The sequence below is a fragment of the Bos indicus genome, chromosome 3 (assembly GCF_029378745.1).
Source record: "Bos indicus isolate NIAB-ARS_2022 breed Sahiwal x Tharparkar chromosome 3, NIAB-ARS_B.indTharparkar_mat_pri_1.0, whole genome shotgun sequence".
NCBI lineage: Eukaryota > Metazoa > Chordata > Mammalia > Artiodactyla > Bovidae > Bos > Bos indicus.
The window spans coordinates 54127583-54154987 of NC_091762.1; the positions used below are offsets into that span (position 1 = coordinate 54127583).

Below are 27405 nucleotides of genomic sequence, written 5' to 3' on the forward strand. Positions count from 1 at the left end.
AGAGAGGTCAGGATTTTAGTCTGTTATGCAACAAATATTTAGAACATCTACTACGCGCCAGACAGAGTTCTAAGTGTTAGGGAAATACAGAAATGTGCAAGATGGACAAGATCCTGGCTCCCAGGGACCTTACTGTGTAGTAAGGAGAGACAGATTAGATACATGTACATGATAAAATCAGAAAAGCTACGAAGAAGACATAGCTACTTTAGACCAGGGAGTCAGGGCAGGCCTCTCTCTTTAGAGGGACTACCACTAAAATGTAGATGAGAATGGAGCCAACCATGTGATGATATTGGGGGAGATCATCTAAGTAGAAGGCGCAAGAAGCTTAGGATGTGTGCAGATCAGAAGGGAGGACACTTGGCCTCAGTGTCAGAAGCCTGGGGAAAGTTAAGAGTAACAGAGACCTGCAGGCAAGATAAACAGTTCAGATAACAAGTAGTATAGGAGTGGTAGAAAAGCCACTGAAGAGTCACAAGAAGAGAAGTGGCTGATCTGTTATTAGCTTTTCAGAATTCATACTGACCTCGATAATTCAACAGCAAAATGTGGATATACTCAAGAAGTCCAAGTGTCTACCTTCATCTGAAAAAGAAGGATGATCAGAAAACAGTAGGAGACAGGTCCACTGTCCTCAAGCACTGCTTTACTGGGACTATGTTCAGAGCTGGGTGACACAGCTTTAAGACATATGCCATATTCAGAACACTGGAGAGCCACGCAATTTAACACATAAAAATTAATCATTCATTATGTCCAAGTCAAAAGCTCTGCCACAGAGCTAATTCAAGATTAAACTTCCACAATTACAAAAGATAAATGATGCTTGCAGGAAGCAACAGGAGATGGGACTTGTTTACTTCTGACTTGCCTACTCGAGGAAGGCAAGGCCATCTTTTTATTATGGAAACATACCAAACAAACCAATTCTATGCATTAGAAATGCTACCTTAAACAAAAATCAGGAAAATAGAGACAGGGAGTCATGGAGTCTAAGCTTCTCATAAACATTCATTATATTCTTTAGATCTTTAACGTTAAAAAATTACAAATATCTAACACATACATACACACATATCCTTTCCTACATACAAAATAAACAAAGGATAGGAAGATGATATTTTACCAAAATGCATACAGATTTAATTTTCTGTTTAATTGGTTTTAAAACATCAAAAGGATTTTACTCAAAACATCTGTAAGAATAGTAATCTTTTTTACATACTAAGTATTCAGTACTTATTTGCCCCAAGCTACCAATGTAAAAGTAATTATCTTTACCATGTGTTCACAATTCAGAATATTAATCTTACCCTATGAATGCTGGTCAACTGGAAATGCTGCAATTAGTTTCTATTTGAAAAATTCCTAAAGAGAAATCATAAACATACTGTTACATTTTATCCATCACAAATTGCAAGACAATTTTATCCATTTTTGTGGTTCTAAAGTTTCAAACATCTATAACAACTTTCTGAAACATACAAAAGATAACAGTTTAATAAAGCAACTGCTGTTAAAGAGGTCACTTTTAACCTCTCACAAAAGTTGTCAACTAAAACCCAGGGAGGTAAATAAATCATTGGCTGGCACTAGTGGTAAAGAACCTGCCTCCAGTGCAGGAAACTGAGAGACATAGGTTCAGTCCCTGGCTTGGGAAGATCCTTTGGAGAAGGGCATGGCAACCCACTCCAGTATTTTGCCTGGAGAATCCCATGTTCAGAGGGGTCTGGTGGTCTATAGGGTTGCAAAGAGTCAGACACAATTGAAATGACAGCATGCATGCATGTCATAAGTTAAGCATTTAATCCCATCACCATGGCAATTTACAAGGCATAAAATATGAACTTTAAATTTTTAATGAAGAATGAGATAAGCATTATATCTAAGGCACCACTACAAGAAAATTGTTTTCTCTTAACTAAAAGAAAAATTCATTGAAAATATCTATGCTTCTTACAGAAAATAAGGAAACCTGGGGAGAAAACAACTTAATGTTTAGGATCATTTTCTCCTTCCAGTTTTATTTTTGTTTTGGTTCTTGCTGCCTGCTAGTTGTATATAATTATACTATTATAAAATTCAATGATAAGATATTGAGATCTTTTTGACTCATCATTTCTCATAGGCTTTTTTGATGTTGTAGTTTCTCTAAGCATCATTTTTAAATCATAACAGTTCACACATGGATATGTCACAGTTTACAAAATCATTTCCCTACTGAATCATAGATTTTTCTCTTTTTATTACTAATAATGCATATTATTACTAATACGTAACTCTGTTCATGTGATTTCCTTTGCAGAGACCTCTGGAAATAGTAAGAGTACTAAGCTAAAGAGCATAAACATTTTAAGGCTTCTGCTGCTGCTGCTTAGTCGCTTCAGTCGTGTCCGACTCTGTGCGACCCCATAGATGGCAGCCCACCAGGTTCCCCCGTCCCTGGGATTCTCCAGGCAAGAATACTGGATCGGGTTGCCATTTCCTTCTCCAATGCATGAAAGTGAAAAGTGAAAGTGAAGTCGCTCAGTTGTGTGCGACTCTTAGTGACCCCATGGACTGAAGCCTACCAGGCTCCTCTGTCCGTGGGATTTTTCAGGCAAGAGTACTGGAGTGGGGTGCCATTGCCTTCTCCATAAGGCTTCTGATATATCAAATTATTTCCCAAGGAGATTACACTAATTTTCTTTCCTGTAAACAGTATGAGTAATACCCTCATGAGGTGGGAATCATCTTTAAAAATAAAAGTCTTTGCTAATTCCATGTATGAAAAGAATCTCACTGTTGCTTTACTGTACATTTCTTTGAATTGGCTTGAATGCTTCCCAACATGTTTCAACAATGAGTTTCATTACCCTTTTACATTTCACATTTACCTAAACTGGAGTATTTTGCTGAGAGGATACAAATGTAGAACTTAATGCAAACTCTCTCACAATGACAGCTTGTCATCTCAGAGTGAAGCCACTGTTGTCAAGTGGAAAAAAAAAAAAAAACCCCAACAAAATGTAGCTCAGTGTCTTTATCCAGCCTAAAATCAAATCACTCAAATTCATTTTAGAAACAACAGCAAAAGTTAACACCTCGCTTCCTCCCCAACACCAAACAACAGTACAAGCTGGAATAATTAAATGTGAAAGTACTAAATCACAATGCTTCTAAGATTAGAAATAAATATTCCATATTAGGCAAGATCAAAATAGGACTTGGACTGTCACAGTCATTGTGACAAACACAGCTGCTGAAGCAGCATCAGTGAGTTCCCCAGCTTGCTGTGCTGGAGTGTTACAAAACTGGCCTTATCTGCCTCTGAAAAACATTTACTGTCCCCAGAGGCAAGACACAAGATGTTTATTTTCCCTGGAAAAAATCAATCCCAAGATAACCTTAAAAATGTATTCTGGAAGATTTGGAGATGACAAACACTGAGAACTCCCTTTCTCAAATAAGAGGTTTTTTCAGAAGGCTCCCAGGCAGGGACACAAAACAGAACACTCCCAAGGGACTGTGGATTAAGGAACAATAGGGGACAACCAGCTTTCTGATAGAAACACAAAAGGTCCCAAGGCTTTTACTTTGAAAACTGAGACGTCCAGGGGCTCTTATTTCCTTCTAGTCAGTGGAGATAGCAGAGTCTGAGGAAACAAACTTCTCTGTAGTAATGCAAAGGCCTACTGTAAAATTTTTATCTGAGAAAGGCCTTCCATTTGGGAGAATTTGTCTCTCAGTGATAGATTCCTTTTAAGATGTAGCAAGGAGTCAAGAATCTTTCTTTACTATCTAAGCCACCAGGTCAGTATGGCAAGACTCACTGCAATGTCACACTTACTCAACCTGCCTTGTGCAATTCCATAAGTTTAAGGCTTTAGGTTGCATAAAATGAAAGTATCCTATTTTCATCCATTTGAAAGATTCAAACTCTGAACACCAGATTTACTTAAAATTAAGAAAGGGTATTTCACTTCACCAATGGTCCCGCCCTAGGATCACTGTCATGAATCATTGCCTTGAGCCACACTGACCTCCACAGGCTACATTCACTGTTCTTCCCTCTGCTTTCCCAGAAGACTAATAGATCATGGCATCTGGTCCCATCACTTCATGGCAAATAGATGGGGAAACAATGGAAACTGAAAAACTATTTTCTTGGGCTCCAAAATCACTGCAGATGGTGACTGCAGCCATGAAATTAAGATGTTTGTTCCTTGGAAGAAAAGCTATGACAAACCTAGACAGCATATTAAGAAGAAAGACATTACTTTGCCAACAAAGATCTGTATAGTTAAAGTTATGGTTTCTAGTAGTCATGTATGGATATGAGAGTTGGACCATAAAGAAGGCTGAGCACTAAAGAATTGATGCTTGTGAACTGTGGTGTTGGAGAAGACTCTCGAAAGTCCCTTGGACTGCAGGGAGATCAAACCAGTTAATCTTAAAGGAAATCAATCCTGAATATTCATTGGAAGGACTGATGCTGAAGTTGAAACTCCAATACTTTGGCCACCTGATGGGAAGAGCTGACTCTGTAGAAAAGACCCTGATCCTGGCAAGATTGAAGGCAGGAGGAGAAGGGGACAACAGAGGATGAGATGGTTGAATGACATCACTTACTCAATGGACATAAGTTTGAGCAAGCTCTGGGAGATGATGAAGGACAGGGAAGCCTGGTGTGCTGCAGTCCATGGGGTTGCAAAGAGCTGGACATGACTGACCAACTGAACAATAGTTCTCTCCTACTATTTTATGACATGTAATAAGTTACTATTTCAAGTTCCTTGAAGACTGGGGCAGAATCTTATTTACCTATATTCTCAGGATCTAGCCCAGTGTCTCTTTCTAAGGCTAGACTTAGGGCCTGGATATTATAGCAGCTTCCCTGTACCAATTCATCAATGGGGTGTTCAAACATCTTTGGAAAGTTAGTGAAATTAAACTTAAATATTATGCCTTTTCTCAGGGATGGTACAGAATATGGCTTGAAGAAAAGGCAAGGAGTCTGCTACTTTTCTTCTGGTCAGTTGAGATCCTGAGAACTGGCAAAAAGGGGAACTAGAGGCGCTCTTTGGCTACCCTGTTATCTCTCATACAGCTCCTGGCTTCTCTTAACAATGTTGTGAACAAATATTTAAAGAATAGCAGGGAGGCGGTCCTAAGAAGGTGGAGGAATAGGACGGGGAGACCACTTTCTCCCCGACAAATTCATCAAAAGAACATTCGAACGCTGAGTAAATTCCACAAAACAACTTCTGAATGCTGGCAGAGGATATCAGGCACTTAGAAAAGCAGCCCATTGTCTTTGAAAAGAGGTAGGAAAAAATATAAAAGACAAAAAGACAGACAAAAGAGGTAGGGATGGAAATCCGTCCCGGGAAGGGAGTCTTAAAAATGAGAGAAGTTTCCAAACACCAGGGAACACTATCACTGGCAAGTCTGTGGTGAGCCTTGGAACCTCAGAAGGCAACATAATCAGGAGGAAAAATAAATAAATAATTAAAACCCACAGATTATGCGCCCAATGGTAACTCCCAGCGGAGAAGCAGCACAGACTCCCGCATCCGCCACTAGCAAACAGAGGCTGGGCAGGGAGGCCCGGGCTGCACTGCTTAGATTAAGGACCAGGCCTTAATGCCCCAAGGGCAATCTGAGGGAACTAACTTGAGATAGCAAACCAGACTGTGGGATAGCTATCCAGGGAAAAGCCCTAACCTAAGACACCGCCAGACCTGCCAGACCCGCTCACAGAACAAAGGACTGAACAGAGCTAGCCGGCTGCGGGCCGGCCCACCCCTGCCGGAGACAGGCAGGCGAGGGCAGCCAAAGCTGGAAGGGGGCAATTGTGGCCTCAGAGAGGCATCAACTACCAAACTGCAAGCAGATTTTGTTGCTAACCAAGACTTCTTGGTATTCTGGACGGTCGACATCTGCCTGAGAAGGTGTGCTGGTTGTACACCCAGAAAACCAAACAGCAAGGATGCGGGAGGTGATAAGTCACAGCGACCACGCTCACCAAGCACCTGGTCACCTGAGCTGCTCGCACCTGGGAAGGGCACAAAACGCAGGCCCAACCGAGTCTGTGCCTCTGAGGACTACCCAAGTACCTGAACCTGAGCGGCTTAGACCTGGGAAGTGCATACAACCCAGGGCCGGCCTCAGACAGTTCCTGGTAGAGCAACCTAGAGCCTAAGCAGTGTAGACAGGGAAAGCACACACGCCATGAGTGGGGGCAAACCCAGTGTGGCCGAGACACTGTGAGCAAATGCCAGTGTTATTTGTTTGCAATGTTCTTCCCTCCCCATGGTACCACTGAACCACTGAGCCTAAAAAAGTGTCCACCACCGCCCCCTTGTGTCAGGGCGGAAATTAGACACTGAAGAGACCAGCAAATAGAAGAAGCTAAAACAGAGGGAACAGTCTTGGAAGTGACAGGTACAATAGATTAAAACCCTGTAGTTAGCACCGAAAAATGGCAACCCACTCCAGTATTCTTGCCTGGGAAATTCCATGGATGGAGGAGCCTAGTAGGCTACAGTCCATGGGGTCGCAAAGAGTTGGACACGACTGAGCGATTTTACTCACTCACATAGGAAGGGGCCTATAGATCTTGAGAAGTATAAGCTGGATCAAGGAACTATCTGAAAATGAACTGACTCCACACTGTCCACAGCAACACCAGAGAAAGTCCTAGATATATTTTTACTATTATCATTCTTTAAATTAAAAGGAATTTTTTAAAGTCCTCTATTACTCCTTTAATTTTCATTTTTATAACCTACTATTACTTTGCAAAAAAAAAACCCTATTTTTTCAAGCAAACTTCATATATATAATTTTTGTGACTTTGTTTTTTTCTTTAACACTGTATTTTTGGGAATCCAACCTCTACTCTAGATTTTTAATCTTTGCTTTTTGGTATTTGTACCAAAAATTTTGTACCTTTAAGAACCCAATCTTCAGTACCCATTTTTACTTGGGAGCAAGATTACTGGCTTGACTGCTCACTCCCCCTTTGGACTCTCTTTTTTCTCCACTGGGTCGCTTCTATCTCCTCCCTCCCCCTTCTCTTCTCTACCCAACTCTGTGAATCTCTTTGTGTATTCTGGACTGTGGAGAACACTTAGGGACCTGATTACTGGCTGGATCTGTCTCTCTCCTTTTGATTCCCCCCCTTTATCATCCCGGCCACCTCTGTATCCTTCCTCCCTCTTCTCTTCTCTGTATAACTCCATGAACATCTCTGAGGCATCCAGACTGTGAAGAGCACATATGGAAGTGATTACTGGCTAGCTTGCTCTCGCCTCTTTTGATTTCCCCTCTTCTCTTCCTGGTCACCTCTATCTCCCTCCTCCCTCTTCTCCATGTAACTCTGTGAACCTCTCTGGGTGTCCTTCACTGTGGAGAAGCTTTTTATCTTTAACCTAGATGAGATGTTTTATCATCGGCGCTGTATAGATAGAGAAGTCTTGAGGCTATATATAGAAAACTATGAAACACTGAAGAAAGAAATCAAAGAGGACAGTAATAGATGGAGAAATACACCGTGTTCATGGATTGGAGGAATCAATATAGTGAAAATGAGTATACTACCCAAAGCAATCTATAAATTCAATGCAATCCCTATCAAGCTACCAACGGTATTTTTCACAGAGCTAGAACAAATAATTTCACAATTTGTATGGAAATATAAAAAACCTTGAATAGCCAAAGCAATCTTGAGAAAGAAGAATGGAACTGGAGCAATCAACATGCCTGATTTCAGGCTCTACTACAAAGCCATAGTCATCAAGACAGTATGGTACTGGCACAAAGACAGAAATATAGATCAATGGAACAAAACAGAAAGCTCAGAGATAAATCCATGCACCTATGGACACCTTTTCTTTGACAAAGGAGGCAAGAATAAACCATGGAGAAAAGACAATCTTTTTAACAACTGGTGCTGGAAAAACTGGTCAACCACTTGTAAAAGAATGAAACTAGAACACTTTCTAACACCATATACAAAAATAAACTCAAAATGGATTAAAGATCTAAATGTAAGACCAGAAACTATAAAACTCCTAGAGGAGAACATAGGCAAAACACTCTCCGACAGAAATCACAACAGGATCCTCTATGACCCACCTCCCAGAATATTGGAAATAAAAGTAAAAATAAACAAATGGGACCTAATTAAAATTAAAAGCTTTTGCACAACAAAGGAAAATATAAGCAAGGTGAAAAGACAGCCTTCAGAATGGGAGAAAATAATAGCAAATGAAGCAACTGACAAAGAATTAATCTCAAAAATATACAAACAGCTACTGCAGCTCAATTCCAGAAAAATAAACGACCCAATAAAAAAATGGGCCAAAGAACTGAACAGACATTCCTCCAAAGAAGACATACAGATGGCTAACAAACACATGAAAAGATGCTCAACATCACTCATTATCAGAGAAACGCACATCAAAACCACAATGAGGTACCACCTCACGCCAGTCAGAATGGCTGCTATCTTAAAGTCCACAAGCAATAAATGCTGGAAAGGGTGTGGAGAAAAGCGAACCCTCTTACACCGTTGGTGGGAATACAAACTAGTACAGCCATTATGGAGAACAGCGTGGAGATTCCTTAAGAAACTGGAAATAGAACTGCCATAGAACCCAGCAATCCCACTGCTGGGCATACATACCGAGGAAACCAGAGTTGAAAAAGCCACATGTACCCCAATGTTCATCGCAGCACTGTTTATAATAGCCAGGACATAGAAGCAACCTAGATGTCCGTCAGCAGACGAATGTATAAGAAAGCTGTGGTACATACTCACAATGGAATATTACTCAGCCATTAAAAAGAATACATTTGAATCAGTTCTAATGAGGTGGATGAAACTGGAGCCTATTATACAGAATAAATAAGTCAGAAAGAAAAACACCAATATAGTATAATAACACATATATATGAAATTTAGAAAGATGGTAACGATAACCCTGCATGCGAGACAGCAAATGAGATACAGTTATATAGAACAGTCTTTTGGACTCTTTAGGAGAGGGTGAGGGTGGGATGATTTGGGAGAATGGCATTGAAACATGTACATTATCATATGCGAAACGAATCGCCAGTCCAGGTTTGATGCATGATACAGGATGCTTGGGGCTGGTGCACTGGGATGACCCAGAGGGATGGGATGGGGAGGGAGGTGGGACGGGGGTTCAGGATGGGGAATACATGTACACCTGTGGCGGATTCATGTCAATGTATGATAAAACCAATACAATAATGTAAAGTAATTAGCCGCCGATTAAAATAAATATATATTTAAAAAAAATAAAGAATAGCAGGCTGAAGTGGCATCAAATCATTAGCCTGCCCAGAGTGACAAGTTAATAGCCCACCTAGGGTGCTCCCATGTCTCAGTCCTGCCTTTGCCCTCATCATAAATACTAAGTAATTATCGAGTGAACCAATAATACCAGATCAGGTTTCCCCACCCAGTTAAGCACCAAGGGTATGGAGGAGCAGGCCTGGCTCTATGAAAGATATGTGCACACAGCTCGAGTACAGACAGTGGGCCTGGAAGGGTGATAAGCAAAGCAGTGGAGACAGGGCCTCGGGCATTTTCATCAGCTCTTGACAGGTGCAGAGATTCAGAAGCAGAGGCTAAGCCTTTACCCTTCAGAAAGAAAGGAGAAAAATTCATATTTGCCAACTTACTCACCAAACATGACATCTCACAAATCTGAATAGAGAAGTGCTGTCAAATTCAGCCTGACTGGCTGCATTATAATGACAGTGAGTCAATTTGAATCAGTGATGGATTGCTGGATAAATGCTGCAGCATTCTTAAATGACCTTAATATCTTATCAAATTATGACTTCACAATTCTTCTTTTTTTTACAAATTAACAGTATAAGCCAACGAGAAAACGTGTGGGCCAGAGGAAGTATCAAGTTACCACCTAACAAGGATAATGTGTACCAAGTCATTCTGTGTCCACTTGATGCCCAGTTCACCTTCCCCCAAGACCACAGACTCTGGGAAGGTAAGGACATTGCCCAGGGCCTGCCACATATTAGGTGCTCTCTAATTATTGTAGTTCCAGAATCCTGCATGCTATGATCAAGCTGACAATATTCATGTCCTGGGATGGTTTCAGTCTCATAAAACCAGTAACTTCTGACCATGATCACTGTAAAAATGCTATATCTGCACTACCATACTGTCAACCCAATGACAAAAATAAATTGCCATGCACTGCAAATCAGACTCATGTTAAGATCAAGCTAATTTCTGACCACAAAATACAAAAGTGTAATGTTCACCAAGTACTGAATGACCACTAAACATTAAACACAGAAGATGTTTAAAGTGAACACTGCTACTCACTCACCCCCCAAAACAAGTAGTGGTTCCATTCCTGGTGCTTCTTCAGCATTGAGGGAGTGCTCAGTGTTGTACTGCTTCTGTTAAACTGCATCACCAAGAGCTGGTCAGATGCCTTCCTGCCTCTCACTATGAGCTCTTAGAAGAGTTCACATGCAAGACAGGGGCTAACACACAAGATTCTCAGTAATTGTCTGCCGAATGGAGAAAGGTGGTGGGAGGTGGAAAGGAGAAGGCTCCCATATAATGTGCTTTTAGTGAGGTAGGTATTATGGTCTCCACTCTAATGGTGGGAAAGGTGAGAATGAGAAGAACGAAGAAGCTTGCTCAGGCTCAAGCTCACAAAGCAAAGCCAGAATTCACACCAGCTCTGACTAAGAGCCATCTGCTATACCGCCTCCCCAGTGAGCTATGTTAAAAGGAGTTTTATATAGAATGTGATAATGCTTAAAGAAAAAAAAAACAAAAAAAACCTACAATCTATCTTAGAGAAACTGAAAGACACAATCTAAAAATCATATCTGTAAAGTTTTCCTGTTCATTACTCAGTATTCCATCCAGTGAAACAGAATCACCAACTGCTCCCTCCATCCTGCTTGCCTCTATTAAGTAATTAAGATCAGCATGACAGCCAGCCAGAGCAGGCACGTACATCCTGCTGCCACAGCCTCTTATAGAGAAACATGCACTCATCCCTGTAATGACAAGAGGAGTAACCCAAGTTTCATCTGTATTTAAATGATGTTTTACATGGCTTTTCTTCCTGGTCTTCCTATTAAAATGAGGTAGCTCAGTAGTAAATAATCTGCCTGCCAATGCAGGAGACATAAGAGACGTGGGTTCAATCCCTGGGTGGGGAAGATCTGGAAAAGGCAATGGCAACCCACTCTAGTATTCTTGCCTGGAAAATCCCAAGGATAGAGGAGTCCAGAGGGCTACAGGCCATGGGGTCACAAAGAGTTGGACACGACTTAGCAACTAAAACAACAAAATAAATTTATGCCATAACATCTAAATATGACCTTTCTGAATGACTTAATAAAGAAGTACTGCATGTCTTAATCTGTTAGTTGCTTTGTTAGGCCTAGTGCTTACCTGACACCCTTACGAGGAAGGGAGTGTAGCAGAATGGTTAAGATCAAGTTCTGTGTCATTTGCCACCTGCTTGATCTAAATAAACTAAGTATCAGTTTTCTCATCTGCAAAATAATGATGACAATAAGAATTAAATGTTTTAAGAATTAAATGAGGTAACTATAAAAATCAAATGCTTAGCATAGCAGGAGGTTCGAAGTAAATGCTCAAAAATGGTAATTTACTAACTAATAGGTATATCTAAAATGAATTCTTTAAAGGTTGCCTTTAAAGCATTACCATCGGGTAAAGAGAAACCAGACTGGATGTTAGGGATTTTGGTTCTCCACCCAAGTTAGTGATTTCCATGCCAGATTTTGCAATGTATCACATGACTTCAGTTACTACAAAGTGTTGTGAAATATAAATATAAATGTAACTTACCTGAATTATTTAATATATGACACATAGGGAAGACCAGGTATTGTGAAGCCAAAACAACACAGGGTGATGCAACATTTTAAAAAAGTTAACCTGTCCAAGTAACCTCCACTTTTATGCCTATCTTTCCAATGAAGGTTCATGCTGCAGACAAGTCAGATACAGCTAATGTCACCCAAGGCCATGTTTTAAAGTCTATAAACACAGATGCACACCAATGTGAATATATTTTATGCCACAAAACTATACACTTTAAAATGGTTAAAACTGTACATTTTATGTTATACATATTTTACCACAAAAAAATCTCTCATGTAAAGAAAGTGAAGTCGCTCAGTCGTGTCTGACTCTTTGCGATCCCATGGACTGGACCCCGTGGGACTGTAGCCTACCAGGCTCCTCCCTCCATGGGATTCTCCAGGCAAGAATACTGGAGTGGGTTGCTATTTCCTTCTCCAGGGAATCTTCCTGACCCAGGGAATGAACCTGGGTCTCCTGCATTGCAGGCTGACGCTTTAATCTCTGAGCCACCAGGGAAGCCCCTCTCATGTGAAACAGGAAAACTATTCTGCTTCATTTTTTTTTTCTTCTTGGCCATGCCTCACAGCTAGCTGGATCTTAGTTCCCAGAACAGGGATTGAACCTACACCTCTGGCTATGGAAGCATGGGGTCCTAACTACTAGACCACCAGGGAATTCCCCTACTGCTTTAAAATGAGCATAAATGGATTACACAAATCAAATACATAGCAGGCCCCCATGTACTAGAAAACATAACACATAAAAATATACTGTGTCAACTTTGCTTTGTCCATAATTCACAAATTATTATAACACTATTTAATTATGAATTTTTTGGTTACTTCTAATTGGAAGGATTTGAGTGGGGGAGATATGATCTCACTAATTTGTCCAGAAAAGGCATGGGTTTCTTTTATACTAGGTAAACAGCCATATAAGAAGCTAAGACGTTCAAAAATCTTCTAGTGACTAGTTAGGTAAACACACACATATGAGATCTTTTTTTTTTTCTCCTAAAAGAAATGAAGAACCCACATGTTTATAAAATCATTAATAACTTACAATGAATTTGGAAAGTATTTGATCCTCCTGTTAATCTTCTTTTATTAATAGGTCAGTTCAGCAAAAAGCATCTAGGATAGCCTTATAGGGTGTGAGGCAGGGTGGAGGGAGAGGCTGGTGCTAAGGTGGAGAGACTGCATGTGTGTGTGTTTGTGTGTGGAAGTGGTGAGAGAAGATTCACCATAATCCTTTGCCTAGTGATACCAGACATACTTATTGGGCTCTTAAGAGTGGTCAATCAATCAATCCTTGAGGCTTTCATAGTAACACACAATTTTGTAGGACTGCCTTGTTACTTCCTTGGTCTCTGCATTATGTGTGGCAGAAATGTCCATTCCAGGCCTGAGAGAATAAAGGTAATGGTCAATATCAAATGAGAGCCAATTTAAAATAAGAAATAGCTGCTCTGCCTCTCTACAGGGCTATATTGAAGAAGGATGAGGGGAATGTAGTAATGAGATTGGGTGTTTAAATGAAGGAACGTCACCATCACCATGGCATAAGGGAAGAATCAAGACTCTGAGGCATCATGCCCTAACAGAAAGACTCCCTGACTAGGTATGGGAAAACCCAATTTCTACTCTTTACTTTATATCTAACTGATCATATGTTAGACAAGTCATCTCACCTCATCTGACCTGACTGCCCTCACTTGTCATGTTACAGAGAGCCAAACGACAGACCCTCCACTCCCAGCATTCCATCATCCTGTGAGCTGACTAACCGAAGCTGGAGCTAAGTGAGACCTAATCTGAAAAGACCACTTTGGAGTGATGAGAGTCGAGCAGCGCTTTAAGAGAAGAAAGCGATATGGCCAGGAAAAGCATTAACCTGAAGGTAAATGCTGTGTTTTCTTAGAAAGAGAGTACACTGAATGGTATGCAATTAGAAACTAATAAATTGGTCTTGCCAAAATGAGAGGAAAAGTGGGTCATCGCAAGAAAGGAAGGTCATCAGGTCAAGCATATGATGAAAGCATTGATTTTAATTGAGCTAGAAAGGTAAGTGGGAACCATGGAAGGGTCCTAACACCACCATCCCTTAGGCAGCAGAGTTTGCCAGGATTCAGTCCCTGGCCAGTAGCTTCTCTGTGCATGTATATGCTCTCCTGGGGGGGACATCCTCTATTAAGAATCATCCACATCTCCCCGCAGATGAATCCCAAACACTACACGACAAGTCCAGCTCCCTAATCCTAAGCCACAGAATCACCTCCCCATTATCTTCCTGGCTACACACTGAGATGTGTGGAAAATCCAAACTTAGCATGTCCCAAACTGAACCTGTCACTTCTTCTCAACACCCACATCAAACCTGCTCTTCCTGAGTGCCTGGATATTGGAAGCAACATTAACACTGATAGCTGAAGGTTGATGGCAACATCAAGAACGCTCATACCTAACCCCAAAGCTTCTTTTCCTCTATTCTCTGAAATCAATTGGTTCTTTTCTTAAACTATTCCCTTCTGCATCCCTGCTACCACTGCCTTGGATGAAGCCTGCCTTATCTTTGGGGAAGACAGCTGGAAAGGCCTCCTTTCTTGACTTCCTTAGTTCCAATTCCATACTGTAGCTAGAGACCTCTTTTTAAAACGTATCATCTCCTGATTTGGTTATTTGTTATTATAATGTCTCAGGGTGGTGGGATGGAAGCTGGCAATGGAACAACATGGAAAGGAGAGCTATCCAGTCCCTTTTGTGGCTTTATTAGCTCTTGCTATTTCCTTCCCCAAAGGCTGGGCAGACTGGACCTTATTCTGTGATCACCAGTCACTTGAAAACAGGTGTTGCTCTGTGAATGTTCTGGAGCTGCTTTAGGTGACTGCAAACTGCCCACGTTTTATTTATTCATATCTTTTGTTCCACTAACCCTCCACTCCACCCACAAGTGAGAGTAGGAGGTTGGGGCTGGTTTTCTCTGCTCACAGTGGAAAATGTACACTGGAACAATTCCTAGGTCTGCCTCCACCGCCATCTGCAGGGGGGCTAAAGCAAACCACTCACTTAGTCCAGGCCACCATGTCCTAGGCTTTGAAATAGGGCCAATCTAAGTTGGCTTAAAGCTCAACATTCAGAAAACGAAGATCATGGCATCCGGTCCCACCACTTCATGGGAAATAGATGGGGAAACAGTGTAAACAGTGTCAGACTTTATTTTTCTGGGCTCCAAAATCACTACAGATGGTGACTGCAGCCATGAAATTAAAAGACGCTTGCTCCTTGGAAGGAAAGTTATGACCAACCTAGACAGCATATTCAAAAGCAGAGACATTACTTTGCCAACAAAGGTTCGTCTAGTCAAGGCTATGGTTTTTCCTGTGGTCATGTATGGATGTGAGAGTTGGACTGTGAAGAAGGCTGAGCGCCGAAGAATTGATGCTTTTGAACTGTGATGTTGGAGAAGACTCTTGAGAGTCCCTTGGACTGCAAGGAGATCCAACCAGTCCATTCTGAAGGAGATCAGCCCTGGGATTTCTTTGGAAGGAATGATGCTAAAGCTGAAACTCCAGTCCTTTGGCCACCTCATGCGAAGAGTTGACTCATTGGAAAAGACTCTGATGCTGGGAGGGATTGGGGGCAGGAGGAGAAGGGGACGCCAGAGGATGAGATGGCTGGATGGCATCACTGACTCGATGGATGTGAGTCTGAGTGAACTCCGGAGTTGGTGATGGACAGGGAGGCCTGGCGTGCTGCGATTCATGGGGTTGCAAAGAGTCGGAGACGACTGAGCGACTGATCTGATCTGATCTGATCTGATACTGCCCCTATGACTTGATAGTGATAAAGAAATACTGCAGAGGAGCACGTTGCAATCATTAAAGGTGTACATAAATGTAAAGGGGAACCCGTTAGAGAAAGCCAATTTTTTTGCTGGTAAAGTAATTTTAGAGGAGGATGCTTCTGGCCTTGGAGCACTATCCTAAATTGAAACAAAACAGCTCATGAAGTGAGCCTTATTTATACCACCTTGGTTCCAAGGAAACAAAACAGCAAGTGTTACAAAGTCACTGACGCCCCCTCACATCGAAGTCCCATTACAAACTCAAAAAGAATTTTTTAAAAAGGCACAGGGGTCTGGGTAGAAATATGTAACCAAAACACAAAACTGCAATAGTCCCTTCACTGTGAGAAAACAATAACCCAAGTACATGGGTCTTCTCCAAATTCACCTTGCAATAATGGACTGAAAACAGGCCATTCATACTGTCAACTAGGGATCAAAGAGCGAGAGAGGAAGGAAGGAAATAAAGAAGGAAGAAAGAAATAAAAAGAAAAAAATAACACCCACAATCTCTGGTTCACAATGCCAAAGAAGTGCAGCCATGCCTGTCTGCCCAACCCAAAGGCCTTTTAAAACATTCTATCAGCCAAGACTGCTTATCTCTTCTGGCTCCTGTTTTCCCTGGCAAGTGTGGGAAGTAAAGGATTGAGCAAGAGCATAAAGAGAGAAGTAGGTCAGTTTTGAAAAGCAAGCTGTTATATCATCTACTTTTCAGAGGTTAAAAAGTCCACCTTCACCTTGGTGTTAAATCAGTGCTTCCTATTTGCAACCCTGGTTAATGGCTGCTGGTGGTCAAAAACACTGGTTTCCATTTGCTCTTCTGCTAGAGTAGAGAAATGTCTGGTTTCCATTCAGGGTAAACATAGTGAGTTGTCTTTTTCTGACATTACCTTTTCTGACACCAACTGGGTAGCCTTCCATGCAATCCTCTTTCGACACTTAGGTTAGTGCAAGATTCCACAGGTTTATGTGTAGAGTCCCACAAGACCGCCCCTACTTTAGATGCCAGTCTCAAGTCCCAGGGACTCGGATGATCCACACTTCTGTCCAACGTGACTACAAATTCAGAGGTTCCCGCAACCCCCTCCTCAAGCTTGATAATTCACTAGAACGATTCATAGAATGCAGGGAAACACTTTATGCTTACAAGTTTATTGTAAAGGATACAACTCTGCAACAACCAAATGGAAGAGATGCACAGGGTGAGTATTTGGTGGTGTGTGTGGGGAGGGCGGCAGAGGGTGTGAAGCTTTATGCACTAAGTATGACACCCTCCCAGAGCCTCCACATGTTCACTAATCTGGAAGCTCCCGGATTCTGTAGTCTAGGCATGTTTCTGGAAGTTTCACTGCATAGGCATGATTGATTAAATCACTGGCCACTGGCAATTAGAAATCTCTTGACACCCCCTCCTCCCTCCTCAGAGGTCAGTGGCTAGACTGAAAGTTCCAACCCGCTAATCACTTGGTTGGTTTCTATGGCAATCAGCCTCCATCTAGAAGCCACCCCAGAGTCACTCTATTTGCATAAACTAGGGTAGGGTTGAAAGGGGCTCATCCTGTGTAACAAAAGATGCTTCTATCAGGAAATTCCAAGGATTTTAGGAGCTCTGTGCTATAAACTGAAGGCAAAGACCAAATATACATGTATTTCTTATTATACCACTCATGACATTACATTGCATGAGAACAGTCTTACAGAAGGGCTAATTCTTATTCAAAATAGTTGCAGTCTGAAACAGTGCCAAGTGGTCCACTTAGAAAGTCCGGTTCACCTTCAAGGCCCAAACAGAGCAGGCAATCACTTAAGCCATGGATGTCCTGAGTTAGTGACTTAGAGAAGTTACTTCTTAAGGGACACCTCTGACCAGGACCTTCACATCCGGCCTTTTCAGTTTTCTATTCCTTGCTTTCACAGCATTTATTACACACCTTTATGTAACCATTCAATTGAGGTTTATTTCTCTTCAACTAAAATGATAAGTTCTAGGAGGTCTGGTCTACATGTCTCTTGCTCATCATTGTATGCCTAGGGCTTAGCAGGCAGAACTGCTATTAAATATTAAATGAACATTAAAATAATTAAAATTAGAACCTCCCTTCCCCCTTGCTTGAAGCAAAACCCAGAACCATTTCCTACAAACACTGCATCATCTAATCTTCAAGTCACCAGAATCCTTTAGGAAATTAAGTCTCTATTCTAGCCCTGTCAGCAGAGAAAAGAGGTTTAGTTTAGGCATGGCCGTAAGACTAATGTGAGGCAGCTCTGGCGTTACTGAGGTGATAAGAGGAAGGTCAGACTTCTAAAAGAACCCATAAAGAACTGTAATGACAGGAATCAGGTAGGTCGTCCCCATTCCAAAGAAGGGGAGTGGTAGGGTTTCCACACACTGGGTTGGCTTTGGGCTTCAGAACTCAGAGGACTCTGTGGCTTCATGTGGTATTAGCAAAGGAGAGAAACCATACTCTCTCTGAAAGTTTAGAGTTGTGATGGCTTCCAGGAAATAAAAGCCACTCTCTCTGAAAGTTTAATACATGACTTCTAAATCAGGGTGGGGCTTTGCCTGGCTCAGTGACAAATTCAGCAGCACAACAGGTATCATCTTTGGTCAGTGACCTGGGTTTCTCTTCTGTGCACAGCACATGAATCTACGATTATTTCTCAGCAACAAACTTGAAGGTAGAAAGATTGTACCAAGAAAGCTAATGGTGTCTTTTTTTCCTATCTCTATTTTTTTCCACTTAATCCATACACAATAAATAACATTTTTCTATTTCTACCCGACAACATCGCGTGTTTCTATTGTGGAAAGTCTTTACTCATTGAAGGAAGACAACAACAAAGTCACTGTCAGTTGAACAGAGACAGAAATGAAGAGGGTCCTATGTGCCACCAACTTGGTCCCAGCCAGAGATGGGGTTTAGAGAGTGTAGGAGGACTTTCTTTCAGCCACATCTTTCATTCATTAGGTATCCTTAACAATCATGACCTAGCCTCTACTGGGTGCAATGCATCATCCCAGGTGCTGAAGGGGACAGAAAAGTGTCAGACTCAAGACATGAACTTCAAAAGGAGCTTATTTGGTAAATAAAGCATGAATACAAGATCAAACACATGGATTACAGAGTTGTGTTTTAAGGTAATATATGCTAAGGAAATAACAGTCATTGCACAAGATTTATGAGTTGGACCAAGAAAAATGCACAGGATTTATATAAATGGGAGGTAATGGGATGAGGGATAGAAGGCAAGATTAATAAGGGGCACATAATATTTTATGTGAAGGGATGGGGAACAAATAAAAAGGCAAACAGATATTTCAGAAATTAGTGAAGAGACTGGAGTGGAATTTAGTTAGTGCAGATGGAGTGGAATTTCTGAGACAACAATAATGGAGATGAGTGTAAAGTGGATTAGGGTTAAATATTAAAGTCTAGATTGTCAGGCTAAGAATTTTTCAAGATGAATCTCAGCCCTTGGTATGTAACAGACACCTGAGAAATAACTGCTTTGGGATACAAATATCACTTTTAGAATTAATAGTCAAGTATTTTTATGAGAGCAGAAAGGAATTTAGATTAGAACATACAAGCAATAGGAAACCACTGATGGCATGTGAGCAGAGGACTGATGGAAAAAAAATTTAAGGGCATATTAGTATATATTAGGGAAATGAATTTGAAAGCATAAGGAAGCATTCATTGGAAAGGATTTGAGGATGAGAGCAGTGAGCCTAATTCTGTATTAGGGTATACACATCACATCACCTTGTAAAATAAAGATATTGGGACTTTGAAATACCAAGTAGAAGATCAGTTATGCTGAAAAATATTAAGCTTTCAGATTAGCCAGTAAAACGATGCAACTGGACAAAACAATTAGATTTTGAGGGGACAGAGTTTTCCCAAAAGTCATAAATGATGTTTTCAAAAGAGAAAAGTATTTGATTAGTTTCTGTTGTTGTTATTAGTGTTTTGTTGCATCAAGCGGCACGTAGGGATCTTGGGCCCTGGACCAGGGATTGAATCCACACCCCCTGCAGTAGAAGCATGGAGTCTTAACCATAGGACTGCCAGGAAAATTCCTGATTAGTTTCTCTACACTAGGTGGTACTTGAATACTTTGGTAGAAATTAGATGCTTTGAGATAAAAATAATACTTTTAGAATTAGTAGCCAAATATTTCATGCAATGTTATATCAGAGAAGAACAGGCATTTAAAATACACACACACACACATACACAATGGTGCCACAGATCTACAAGTGCCCATGTTAGACATGCCCGAGGCAAGCCGTCCACCCAAGAGCACACTGGGCTTTTCTTCTGTTGAGATCGTTAGGCTTTACGTCACTCACCATGCAACCAAATCTCTGTTTGAAATCAAGTTACAATTACTCTAATTATGGGCCAACATTTCATTTGTTTCACAACCGGGGCCTAATCAAACAGTTCTGTAGACTTTACCACAAGGTAACTTAATTGGAACTCCAGTACTTTGGCCACCTCATGCAAAGAGTTGACTCATTGGAAAAGACTCTGATGCTGGGAGGGATTGGGGGCAGGAGGAGAAGGGGACGACAGAGGATGAGATGGCTGGATGGCATCATGGACTCGATGGACGTGAGTCTGAGTGAACTCTGGGAGTTGGTGATGGACAGGGAGGCCTGGCGTGCTGCGATTCATGGGGTTGCAAAGAGTCGGACACGACTGAGCGACTGAACTGAACTGAACTGAACTTAAATTCAGTGCCAAAAGAGATTTTTTACAGTTTTCTTTACGTAACTGATTTACCAGTTTAGGGATCAGAAATCTTATTTCTATAAAAATTACTACAGGAACTAAATCTAAATTAAATCAAAACACATCCATTAAAAACTATATTCTTCTTTCATAAACACTTTGTTTAAATATCCCCCAGCAACAGGCCTGTGTGGACAAACCAGGAAGTGAGAACAAATATGATCACGTTGTGAAAGCAGAGTAAGATGAAAGAATACATTTGGAATCTGCTGAAGCACTCTTCAGATTTCATGTAAAAATTCATTCCTATGGAAACATCAATTTATATAAAGTTGTCATAGGAGGAATTGCAAAAGCAGACGTCTTCATTTTGTTGTTTGGCAATTCCCCTCAACCTCCTATGCAAATGCCTTTTCCTGCAGCTGGGCTGGCTCATCTGAAATGAGGGCACTCATCCACCTGTCTGGTGAATGGAGGACAGGGTTAAGCTATCATTTTCATGATACAAAGTCAGTCCTGAAAAAACAAAACAAAACAAAACAATCGCAGCCTTTAATGACTTACTTTGGAGAAATGTGCCTTTAGCTTATAAGGTAACAAGCAAATCCCATTCGTCCTAATGGTTTTGCTGAGATTCCTGTCACTCCTTGTGATTTACTTTAAATTATAAACTCCTTAAAAATAGGAACCATATTTTACTGTTTGACCAGTTTGTTTTTTCACTGAGTATGAAGACTCAGTGACCCAGACATAACAAGAGTTATACATATCTAATGATTATTTTTATTGTTCAAGAAAAGTGTTATCAAACAAGACTTGTCACAGATCACATTCCCCTACCAAGTAGAATCATAAGCACCTGCACTCAGCACCTTTTCCTTCATTCCTAGAGGTCTGCCTTGTGGAAGAGGCAGCTGGAAGATACCTGTGCAAAAACAGAAGGAATTCCCACTACTGACAGTTACTTTTATTCTTATTTTTAATTTTAAGCAGGATTTGACTACGTTTACTATAAAAATTTGCCAAAAAGCAAAATGGCTGTGTGAGGAAGAGAAGCGAAAAGCAAAAGAGAAAGGGAAAGATATAAGCATCTGAATGCAGAGTTCCAAAGTACAGCAAGGAGAGATAAAGCCTTCCTCAGAGATCAATGCAAAGAAATAGAAGAAAACAACAGAATGGAAAAGACTAGAGATCTCTTCAAGAAAATTAGAGATACCAAGGGAACATTTCATGCAAAGTGGGCTCGATAAAGGACAGAAATGGTATGGACCTAACAGAAGCAGAAGATAGTAAGAAGAAGTGGCAAGAATACATAGGAGAACTATACAAAAAAGATCTTTACGACCAAGATAATCATGATGGTGTGATCACTCACCTAGAGCCAGACATCCTGGAATGTGAAGTCAAGTGGGCCTTAGAAAGCATCACTACCAACAAAGCTAGTGGAGGTGATGGAATTCCAGTTGAGCTATTTCAAATCCTGAAAGATGATGCTGTGAAAGTGCTGCACTCAATATGCCAGCAAATTGGGAAAACTCAGCAGTGGCCACAGGACTGGAAAAGGGCAGTTTTCATTCCAATCCCAAAGAAAGACAATGCCAAAGAATGCTCAAACTACCTCACAAGTGCACTCATGTCACACGCTAGTAAAGTAATGCTCAAAATTCTCCAAGCCAGGCTTCAGCAATACGTGAACTGTGAACTTCCAGATGTTCATGCTGGTTTTAGAAAAGGCAGAGGAACCAGAGATCAAATTGCCAACATCTGCTGGATCATCGAAAAAGCAAGAGTTCCAGAAAAACATCTGTCTGCTTTACTGACTGTGCCAAAGCCTTTGACTGTGTGGATCACAATAAACTGTGGAAAATTCTGAAAGAGATGGGAATACCAGACCACTTGACCTGCCACTTGAGAAATCTATATGCAGGTCAGGAAGCAACAATTAGAACTGGACATGGAACAACAGACTGGTTCCAAATAGGAAAAGGAGTACATCAAGGCTGTATATTGTTACCCTGCTTATTTAACTTATATGCAGAGTACATCTTGAGAAATGCTGGGCTGGAAGAAGCACAAGGTGGAATTAAGATTTCTGGGAGAAATATCAATAACCTCAGATAGGCAGATGACACCACCCTTATGGCAGAAAGTGAAGAGGAACTCAAAAGCCTCTTGATGAAAGTGAAAGAGGAAAGTGAAAAAGTTGGCTTAAATGTTGGCTCAACATTCAGAAAACTATCATGGCATCTGGTCCCATCACTTCATGGGAAATAGATGGGGCAACAGTGGAAACAGTGTCAGACTTTATTTTTTTGGGCTCCAAAATCACTGCAGATGGTGACTGCAGCCTTGAAATTAAAAGACGCTTACTCCTTGGAAGGAAAGTTATGACCAACCTAGAAAGCATATTCAAAAGCAGACATTACTTTGCCAACAAAGGTCCGTCTAGTCAAGGCTATGGTTTTTCCACTAGTCATGAATGGTGTGAGAGTTGGACTGTGAAGGAAGCTGAGAGCCGAAGAATTGATGCTTTTGAACTGTGGTGCTGGAGAAGACTCTTGAGAGTCCCTTGGACTGCAAGGAGATCCAACCAGTCCATCCTAAAGGAGACCAGTCCTGGGTGTTCATTGGAACTACTGATACTAAGGCTGAAACTCTAATACTTTGGCCAGCTCATGCGAAGAGTTGACTCATTGGAAAAGACTCTGATGCTGGGAGGGATTGGGGGCAGGAGGAGAAGGGGACGACAGAGGATGAGATGGCTGGATGGCATCACTGACTCGATGGACATGAGTCTGAGTGAACTCCGGGAGTTGGTGATGGACAGGGAGGCCTGGCGTGCTGTGATTCATGGGGTCGCAAAGAGCTGGACACGACTGAGCGACTGAACTGAACTATAAAAATAATGCAATACTTCTATAGACATTTCTTAGTCAGGTAAACAAGCTAGGCTTCAACAAGGAATCAGGTACTACTGTCAGACAATGCACAAACAAAATGCAAAGGCGAACAGGCCAGTGCTCCTCTGTAGACAAAGCAGACACTGCTGCTACACATGAGAATGAAATTTAAAGGAAAAAAAAAACTGTGAATGTCAGTGACATCCACGGGCACTATACATGCCTGTATAAACCGTGTGCATATAATAGTATGCATAATTAATTATGTGGATAGTGAATTCAATAAACATTTGAGAGCTATTCTATGCAAGAATGGTATTATTCCTAAGAAAATGAGGCAATTCTATTGTCATGTCTAAAGATACTGTCTAATGAGCCCACCTGTAAACTGATAAAAGTCAGTCAGTACTGAGGCAGGCCAGTGGCCTTGACAGTCTCCTTCTCTCTGGTCATTTTGTTGTCTGCCAGTTACTCTCTCTCCTTGTACTTTCCACTCTAGTGCCTTTTAGTTTACATTTGTATTCACTGGATTCTCTTGACAGGGGAGAATTTATTGAACATTTGCTATGTTGTAGGCTAAACGGGACAAGAAGGAATGACAGTCACTAAATGAGAATTCATTTTACTTTTGTATTTCACCTCATATCTACCCTTCAAACACTCAAAAGTTAGGGCGATGGGAAATATACACAAAATGAATAGGGAACAGAAATATATATAATCAAGGATTGAACAGGATAGTTGAAACAACAGTGAGATACACCTGCATAATGCTTTAAAGTTTATGGAGTAATTTTTCCCGTAAGTCATTTAAATCACTCACTTGACTTTACTAAGGATACCAGCTCAGAGAGAAAAAATAGCTGCCTAAGTCAGATGTATGGTGAACAAGAGCTTGATCCCATTGCTGACACCAAATATGGTGTTGTTCTCACAATTAATGCTGCCTCTCACAAAGGCCAACAGGAAGACTTCAGGGAATGGAGAAAGCAGCACAGGTGATGTATATCTGAGAGTCTGGGAATATGATGGAGCTGGATCAAGAATTCCAGTTGGGGAAGGGCAAGAGCAGGGAGGTCTTGAGTGAGGAAAAGTAATGAGTCAGCAGGTCCCACTGCGGACTGATGGTAGTCTTCTAGCCAAACGGAAATGTAAGGTGTAAAAATACACCTTCACAAAGATGTATAAAGACACTTTTTTTTTTTTCCCCATCCTTTTTATTTATTTATTCTTTTGATATTTATCAAAAATTTTGCAACACTTCTTTGCAGTGTATTCATTATTATTATTATTTTTTTATTTTTTTTATTTTTTAAATTTTATTTTATTTTTAAACTTTACATAATTGTATTAGTTTTGACAAATATCAAAATGAATCCACCACAGGTATACATGTGTTCCCCATCCTGAACCCTCCTCCCTCCTCCCTCCCCATACCATCCCTCTGGGTCGTCCCAGTGCACTAGCCCCAAGCATCCAGTATCGTGGATCGAACCTGGACTGGCAACTCGTTTCTTACATGATATTTTACATGTTACAATGTCATTCTCCCAAATCTTCCCACCCTCTCCCTCTCCCACAGAGTCCATAAGACTGTTCTATACATCAGTGTCTCTTTTGCTGTCTCGTACACAGGGTTATTGTTACCATCTTTCTAAATTCCATATATATGCGTTAGAATACTGTATTTATGTTTTTCCTTCTGGCTTACTTCACTCTGTATAATAGGCTCCAGTTTCCTATTATAAAGACACTTTTAAGACTTAAGATTCCAGAATGAAGAATATAGTTTGTCTTGACTCACAAAAGAGAAACACTATATATTCTAAAATAGAATGCAAGGAATGCTTTAGGAAAATGAACCTAGCGGGGCCTGGGAGATCCCCTGGGGCAGGAGAGGGGAGGGGAGGGGAGACAGAATGAAGGCAAGGGAAGCGGGTAGGATCCTACTGCAGTAATTCAATAACTGAGGAGTGGGGGCCCAAACAGGGCAGTGTCGGTGAAAGTAACAGGAGTGAATTTAAGCAGCAGTAACAGTCCATTCTGAAGGAGATCAGCCCTGGGATTTCTTTGAAAGGAATGATGCTAAAGTTGAAACTCCAGTACTTTGGCCACCTCTTGCGAAGAGTTGACTCATTGGAAAAGACTCCGATGCTGGGAGAGATTGGGGGCAGGAGGAGAAGGGGAAGACAGAGGATGAGATGGCTGGATGGCATCACTGACTCAATGGACGTGAGTCTGAGTGAACTCCGGGAGTTGGTGATGGACAGGGAAGCCTGGCGTGCTGCGATTCATGGGGTCGCAAAGAGTCGGACACGACTGAGCGACTGATCTGATCTGATCTGAACAGAAAAAAACTTGACCAGTGTTGGCTGATGGGAGATATGAGGAAAGGAAATAGGAATGAAGTTGGGTGAAAGGCTTTATCATGAAGTGTGAGTTAATATTCAATTATTCATTGGAAGGCCAATGAGCAATCTGGTGAATTTTGCTTTCACTTTGATTAAGGATAATTTGCTAACATAATAGAGTTTTTATTTCTTTATTAGGGGTTTGGCTAGGCTAAGTTTTGACTGAGTATTGCTCTTGGGAATGAACCCTGTGGGAAAGTTGAAGAAGGTGGGGTGAAAAGGCCACTTAGGTTCAGATCATAAAGAGACTTGGGTACCATGCTATGGAACCATGAAGGTTTTTATACAAGGAAGTGAAATGATCTGGTCAGTGTTAAATTTCAAATTTAGAAATGTAGTATTTGAGGCTTTGGTAGCATGGGGGATTCATTAGAAGGGGGAAATGTATGAGACCAGATCAATAGTCCAAGGGATAAAAACAAAAGAGAAGGTTTGAAGTAAGATGTGACTGAGTGTGAGAAAAAGGGGAATAAAAGCAAATACTTTAAAGTACCATTACTCTTTCAAGCAGGTACTTTGCTAAATAGTTTATGGGCATGGATCCTAGGGCGGCTGCTGCTGCTGCTGCTAAGTTGCTTCAGTCATGTCCAACTCTGTGCGACCCCATAGACGGCAGCCCACCAGGCTCCCCCATCCCTGGGATTCTGGAGTGGGTTGCCATTTCCTTCTCCAATGCATGAAAGTGAAAAGTGAAAGTTAAGTCGCTCAGTCGTGTCTGACTCTTAGCGACCCCATGGACTGCAGCCTACCAGGCTCCTCCATCCATGAGATTTTCCAGGCAAGAGTAATGGAGTGGGGTGCCATTGCCTTCTCCGATCCTAGGGCTACTCAGTACTAATCAGGACTAGTGGCAAACCTGATGTTAAGGAGAGCCAAGGACTCAAGGACAAGTGCCCACCCTTGTTTTGGACCCAGGGTCAATGGTGAATATTGGTCAGTGGAGAACAGTTTTTTAAAAATACTGAGTCTGCAGTACCTTTTAGGTGGTGAGGTTTAGTAGGCAGTAGGAAATAAACTGGAGCCCTGTGGAGAAGAGAACATATGAATGAGTTGTTAGACTGTTTTTGCCACTGACTCTGGCCAATGTTGGATTCAAAGGCTTGCGCTTGGTAATTTGGAAAAAAATAAGTTATTTAAGACAAAGGCTCACACTTGGTAATTTGGTAAAAATAAGTTATTTAAAATAAAAAACTAAATGTAGACTGAGTCTATCGCCTATAAAAAGTAGTTCACTTAATACTTTCCTTTGTGAATATTTCTATTTAAAGATGAGGCAATTTAATTTTTTATGAAGGCAATCAAGTTGACTAAAATATAAAGTTTGTATATTATAAAAAACACACACACATACACGTCTCTTAAGGTGGCTTTTACTTGTCTGCCCAAATGGAGGTAAACGGGATTGAAAGACTTTAAATATGAACTTCCAGTCTCCCATTGCAGGTGCTCACTGCCTTCTTGATCATGAATGGACAACTAACAAATCTAACAATCTAACAAAATGTGTAAGGGCAGATTTTTCATTGTATGCTGCTGCTGCTAAGTCACTTCAGTCGTGTCCGACTCTGTGCGACCCCATAGACGGCAGCCCACTAGGCTCCCCT

At 41.1% G+C, this 27405-nt stretch overlaps 1 protein-coding gene across 5 annotated transcripts in view; it reads right to left on the reverse strand.

Annotated features, from left to right (window-relative positions):
- LRRC8B (leucine rich repeat containing 8 VRAC subunit B) overlaps positions 1–27405 on the reverse strand; it is a 78193-nt gene that overhangs the window by 25072 nt on the left and 25716 nt on the right. Inside the window, exons 2-4 of one of the 5 annotated variants that reach the window (XM_070786159.1) lie at positions 11465–11568; positions 1317–1371; positions 530–588 (exon numbers count right to left, since the gene is read on the reverse strand). The gene's annotated coding sequence lies outside the window, so the exon portion shown is untranslated. Of the gene's footprint in view, positions 1–529; positions 589–1316; positions 1372–11464; positions 15137–27405 lie in introns of those variants that run through there. The other 4 variants (XM_070786158.1, XM_070786161.1, XM_070786160.1 and 1 more) reach the window with 4 other exon arrangements.